Raw genomic sequence first — 7026 nt, 5'->3', positions numbered from 1 at the left:
AATCTGTGTGTGTTATAAATACCCTTGCATGTTTTTGAGGCATTTTCTTAGATATTTAAACTGTAAATTCTTGGCTGGGCGTGGTGGTTCACAACTGTAATCCTAGCACTCTGGGAGACCTAGGCAGGTGGATTTCTTGAGCTCAGGAGGTCAAGACCAGCCTGAGCAAGAGCAAGAACACGAGAAACCGTTTCTACTAAAAGTAAGAAAATTAGCAAATTAGCCAGGGGTAGTAGCACTTGCCTGTAGTCTCAGCTACTGGGGAGGCTGAAGCAGGAGGATATTGTTAGCCCCAGAGTTAGAGGTTGCTGTAAGCTATGATGCCATGGTACTATACCCAGGGCAACAGAAAGAGAGTGTCTGTCTCAAAATAAAAAAAAAAAAAGCAAATTCTCAGGCTGAAGGAAAATAACCTCTAGGTGTCCTTTTAGTTAAACATCAAATAATGTACCCTTTTTAGCATAAAGGATAAAATGGAAAGGTGATTTTTTTTATCAAATTGAGAAATTATGTCCTGATAGACTGATGGTTGATTTAAATATAACTTCCCGTCAAACATCTGCTTTTAGAATCAAATTACTCTGACTCTACAGTCTCCTGAAATCTCATAGTATCACATTTCTGTTTGCCTTTGCATGGTTTTAAGAAAACAAATGTGAAACTTCAAATTTGGTTTTCATTGTACTGCATTTCATATGATATGCTGGTCATTTCATAGAAATATAAGGTGACAAATAGTCTGTGGAAGGAATAATTGCCATTCTCTCTCCGAATCTTGGTCATTCAAAATTCTTCTCTCCCACACTGAAGATTCATTTGGGAAGACTTTTCCTCCACAGCTGCTCACATGTTTCTTTGATCTCTTTCTTCTCCACATTTGCCTTGTTGTGCACCCCCAGGGGAATGCTGTATTTCATCTTGCTTTCTTTGTTTACTTTCAGGGTTTAGTTCAATAAACAAAGTGGCTGGGATCCAGCTTTGGGCTCTCACAGGTTTGGGAGTGTTCTTTGGGCTCATTTTTAGTTACCCAAAGAGAGTGTTGCTTCTGACCTCTTTGACTTTTCTCCTGCTGGTTTTACTGTGCCTTTGATATTGGCGGAAGGGTGAGATCTCTGTTGTTTTTATTCGAGGCAGTAATGCCTTTAATTGCTTTGCGACTCAAGTTGTGTTCAGTTAAAATCAGGAATGTGTGCCTGAGAAAAAAAATCAACTCAAACCAGCAAAAGTAGAAACTCTTTTTTTTTTTTTTGAGACAGAGCCTCAAGCTGTCCCCCTGGGTACAGTGCTATGGCATTACAGCTCACAGCAACCTCCAACTCCTGAGCTCAAGCGAGTCTCCTGCCTCCGCCTCCCAAGTAGCTGGGACCACAGGCACCCGCCACAACGCCCGGCTATTTTTTGGTTGCAGCCATCATTGTTGTTTGGCGGGTCCGGGCTGGGGATTCGAACCCGCCACCTTAGGTGTACGTGGCTGGCACCTTAGCCGGTTGAGCTATAGGCGCCGAGCAAAAGTAGAAACTCAGGAAACACACAATTCTTACTCTCAACACAGAAATTATAATTTAGTTACACAGTATTGTAAAAAAATTTTCAACCAGATTCAGCCATTCATTGCCTGTTGCATTCATGTTCTCAGCCACTTCTCCCAGCACATTTTCAGGGTGCAGGATGCAGGAGAGCCAACCTCCCCTCCCACTCCATGCTGCCTCTCCCCGACTAAACCTTCTAGGCTAAGGGGCCAGGAGATCAGAAGCTTATAGGGGTAAGGGGTATGGTGCAAATGAGCAAGGCAGATGGTTTAAGAAACGCAGGGATTAATAAAGAGTCTGCAAAGTGAAAAGGGCAAGCTGCATCAAAAAAGAGCCCCGTTAAAGTACCACCCATTGTTGCTATGCAGGAATAGACCTTTTGTGGTCAGATTTCCCATTTTTTAAAATAGAAGTGGGGAATAAAGATTTTCGTGTGACGTTTTCACTCTTGTTGACTATTTCAAATAAAATACCAACACTCTTCAGCTCACACCACATATTAGGGAGCTGGATGTAGCCAGCAAGCCCTTGATAGAAACTAAAGTGTGTTAACTTGGGAGACTGAGGGCAAGTACTGATGAAGGCTGTTTCTATATGAGGACCAGCATGGGCAGCATGGGCAGAATTCCAGCAGTGGACAAGATACAGAGGACTTGGTGGGACCAGTCTTTAGCAGTGCTGCTGGGTGCTCAGGACAGCTCAATGGGGAACTAAAACTATGGAGACTGGTGGGGAACAGATTGGCCTCTTTATCTCTCCAGAGCCCCAGGGGTTTTCGGCAGTTTTGGAGGAGGGGAAGAGAAAGAGGAATATCTCAAGAAAGGGATATTGGATTTCCTGTTAATAGATAGGTGGGTATTTGAGTGCTTAAATAGAAAATCAAAGAGAAATATGACCATATTTGAACTCCAGGTTGGTGAGTAATCCGTACTTCTTAGTTTAATTGAAAATAACAATTTAAAAATCCACAAATTGGGGTTTTAGAAAAGAGTCACGTTTATTAGGTTATTGTTGGACATTAAGAAACAATTAATTACATTGTTGCTTAGGATAACGATAACAATTATAATAATAAGCAGCAACAATAATAGTGGCTATTATTTACTGAGTATGTACCATATGCCAGGTGCAGTGCCAAGCAGGTCATATGTGATAACTCATCTAATACCTGTAACTACTCTGGAAGGTGGCTTTTAGGTTGTTTCCATTTCCCAGATGAATAAGCTGAGGCACAGAGATCTAAAGTAACATACCAAAGGACACACAGATGAGAGAGATTAATCACATCAGATGAGTAGGAAGTTTTAAAAATACAGCGACTTACCTGTAGCAGTGAACCCTTAGGATTGGCTTAAAAGCCTCTCTATTTTCTCTTACAGTTTATAAACCTACTCACCAAAAGTTACTTGCCATTTTAGCCATTTTTATCTCTCTAAATTAACTTCTGTTCATTTTTATCATGTACACGTGCTTTTAAAATACACAGTTTCCATGTGGTGGTTTAAGGTTTGCCTTGCTGCGCTTATAAAGGATTTCCTCCTACTACTTATCTACACACTCTGTTTTACATATCATTTTTCTTAGCTGAAAAATAGAATATGTTTATCCTAGAAATTTTTTTAATGAATAAATATATGAATAAAATTACTCCTAAGTTCACCATCCACAGATAATTGCTGTGAACACCTAGGTGGGATTCTTTCCGTTCTTTTTTTTTTTTTTTTTTTGAGACGGAGCCTCAAGCTATCCCCCTGGGTAGAGTGCCATGGCATCACACTCACAGCAACCTCCAACTCCTGGGCTCAAGTGAGTCTCCTGCCTCAGCCTCCCAAGTAGCTGGGCGCCCGCCACAATGCCTGGCCATTTTTTGGTTGCAGCCATTATTGTTGTTTGGCGGGCCCAGGCTAGGGATTCGAACCCGCCACCTTAGGTGTATGTGGCTGGCGCCTTAGCCGCTTGAGCCACAGGCGCCGAGCCATTCTTTCCAGTCTTTTCTAGGCACATATATTCAATGAAAAAGACTATCCATATAGTAACAACTATTTTTTTTTACTAAGTATGAATTAGTCACGTATAACTATAACTTTGCTTTCCCCTCCAAATGAGCCATGTGTGATGGCTCATACCTGTAATCCTAGCACTCTAGGAGGCTGAGGTGAGTGGATTCCTTGAGCTCAGGAGTTCAAGATCAGCCTGACCAAAAGCGAGACCCTGTCTCTGAAAAATAGCCAGGCCTTGTGGTGGGCACCTGTAGTGAAACTCTGTCTCAAAAACAAACAAAACAACAAAGAACATTAACCGTGAACAGTCAGTTTCCCATTTCACTACTCGCTGAAAACATTATTTCTATTTTTATGGCTATATAACATTCAATCTATAAATTTGCCAGAGTTTATTTTAGAATTTTCATGCTGTTAGATGATTAAATGTTTTTTAGATTTTAATCCATAGACAAAATTCCTTTTTTTTTTGGATACAGAGTCTCACTATATCACCCTCCATAGAGTACCATGGTGTCATAGCTCACAGCAATCTCAAACTCTTGGGCTCAATTGATCCTCTTGCCTCAGCCTCCCAAGTAGCTGTGACTACAGGTGCCCACCACAATGCCCACCTATTTTTAGAGATGAGGTCTCACTCTGGCTCAGGCTGGTCTTGAACCCATGAGCTCAGGCAATCTACTCACCTCGGCCTCCCAAGTGCTAGGATTATAGGTATGAGCGGCCTTACCTGTCTGACAAAATTGTTGAACATATGTTTTTGACCATATATTTGGATATTTCCTTAGGATAAATTTCTCCAAGTAAAATTCACATGTCAAAGACTCTTGCTTTGTGTGGCTAAACGGACCGTCAGAATGGAAGGCCACTTTGCACCCTTCTAGCACCTTCAGTTTTCATGATCATTACTGTGTCCTTTTCTCTCTTTTCTTTAATGTCCCATCATATTTTCCTTAGATACCTTAGGACCACACCCCCGACATAGCTTTCTTTTCTCATTCAGGCAACATGGCCAGGACTGCCAATCTCAGCGGTAAGAACACACATGCGGGAGCTTCCTGCTGAATTCTGCTGGACGGTGGAGCCAATCAAGAGCTTGTGGAGAGGACATTAGCTTTAGGGTCAGCTCTGTGGCAAGCCCAGGTATCTACACATGGAGCCATCTCCCCACTAATCTACATGATTGGACAATTAGCCAGCTAAGAAATTGCTCAGATTTCACTGGACACCATCAGTCACTAGAAGCATGGAAATACATTAGGATCTTTGGTCTTTGAGAAGCCAAAATATTTGTTCTGTTCTGACAATTTTGGAAGCCATGAAAAGTATTAGGCAAGGATGGGTTGAACCAACACAGGACCATTAGGGAGGACAGCAAAGGGAAATTTAAGCACTCCTAAAAAAAAAAAATAATCGTCCGCTAAATGCTGAAAGAGAAAAACAAAGCTTGTTTCTATTGCGGCCCAATAGAAAAGGGAATCTGGAACATTTCCTAAGATTTCTTTGTTTTTTAATGACTTGCTCTCTTGTTAATATGTCAGGGAGAAGGAAAGCTCCTGGCTAAGAAGTAAAACAGTCCCTCATCCCAGAAATCACAGCCTGGAATATGGATTCTGCAGAGTCTAAAAAGTACTCTGAATAAGGAAAGAAATGCAGATACGTTACTTCTATTATAATAAACACTTGGTTTCTTTTCCTCCCCCGAGTCCAATTATTTTCTCCTCAAACTGACTGTCCTCTGTGAATCTATTGTTAACACTTGTTGACAGATCTGAGTTAGGGGTAACATCTGCCTATGAATTTGGTTATTCAAAAATGTCTCTTTCTCCTTTTTCTCCATGGCTCTTTGTCTCATCACAACTTTACATCTAATGAGGGAAGTAGTTTCTTTTCTTTTCTTTTTGCAGTTTTTGGCCAGGGCTGGGTTTGAACCAGCCACCTCTGTCATATGGGGCCAGTGCCCTACTGCTTTGAGCCACAGGCGCCGCCCCCCCCTTTTTTTTTTGAGGCAGAGCCTCAGGCTATTGCCCTGGGTAGAGTGCCGTGGCAACACAGCTTACAGCAACTTCCAACTCTTGGGCTCAAGCGATTCTCTTGCCTCAGCCTCCCAAGTAGTTGGGAATACATGCACCCGCCACAGTGCCTGGCCATTTCTCGGTTGTAGTTGCCATTGTTGTTTGGCAGGCCTGGGCTGGATTATGAACTAGTCAGCTCTGGTGTATATGGCTGGCGCCTTATCTCTTGAGCTACAGGCACCCAGCCAGGGAAGTGGTTTCTGTGTCTCTTCTCCTTTCCACATCTCTTGCATCCTCCTTCTAGAACAGTGGTTCTCAACCTTCCTAATGCCTGCGACCTTTTAACACAGTTCCTCATGTTGCGGTGACCCCCAATCATAAAATTATTTTTGTTGCTACTTCATAACTGTAATTTTGCTACTGTTATGAAACATAATGTAAATATCTGATATGCAGGATGTATTTTCATTGTTACAAAGGGACGAGACCCACAGGTTGAGAACCGCTGTTCTAGAACAATAGCACATTGGAGGACCAGTGCAGAGAAGGGGTTTCCAAGCCCTAGGGAAGTAGATGAGGAGAGGCTGTTAAGTTTACAGGATGCCGATGGGTGTGGGTAAGAGAGGGTGGAGGAGGAACCAGAGCATGTCCAAAGCTTTCCAATATCATGTTTCCAAAGGCTTCACAGGTCTTTCTAAGGAACTTTGAGACTATTTTCTTTTCTTTGTAAGTAAAGGAAAGGAAGCATAGGAAGTTTTGAAGCGGAAGATATATGATTAGATTGTTTCTGTGTTGGTGTGCTTAGTTTTTGTTTTGTTTTATATATTTTTTTCCAGGCAAAAATCACCCTATTGTAGTAGGGAAGATAAGTAGGCAGGGAAAGAAACTAGAGGCAGGAACAGTGGTTTGAAGATTGCTGCAAATACAGAAGCCCAGATGTTTGGCTTCAATTTTGGCAATGGAGATGGAAAGGAAGGGACAGATTTAAAAGATAATTGGGAGGTATGACTGACTTGACCTGGGTGCTTTTTGAAACAAGAAGAGGAACAGACAAAAAGATGAAAAAAAATTAAGCAAGGATGACTACGATTTCCCACAGTCAATGTCTGGATGGTGATGTCGTCATTAAATGTCTTAAAAAAGGCAAATGGAGGGAAAGAAATTGAAAGTGTTTTCTTTCTTCCTTTTTTGGAAGGAGGGTGTTACTTGAAGAATGTTCTGCACAAAAAACAAGCCAAACAAAAATCCTGATTGTATTAGATTTGCACTGGTGTAAATATTCACACCATTGGCTGATTTCAAGGTAGTCTGTGGAGGTCACTCTTTGAGGAGGTGGGGAGAGAAAGGCACAATCAGCTCTTCCGAGTTGGTGTGATAGGGCTCCAGCACATCACTGGTCTGGCTGAATATTTTACCATGCATTAGTCTCATAGCTTGGCAAGGAGATGAGGGAGGGCTGGCCATATAAGGCTTAAATGAAGC

The sequence above is a fragment of the Otolemur garnettii genome, unplaced genomic scaffold, assembly GCF_000181295.1.
Source record: "Otolemur garnettii isolate 467f Iridium unplaced genomic scaffold, OtoGar3 scaffold00014, whole genome shotgun sequence".
Taxonomy (NCBI): Eukaryota; Metazoa; Chordata; class Mammalia; order Primates; family Galagidae; genus Otolemur; species Otolemur garnettii.
This window is presented reverse-complemented; position numbering follows the sequence as displayed.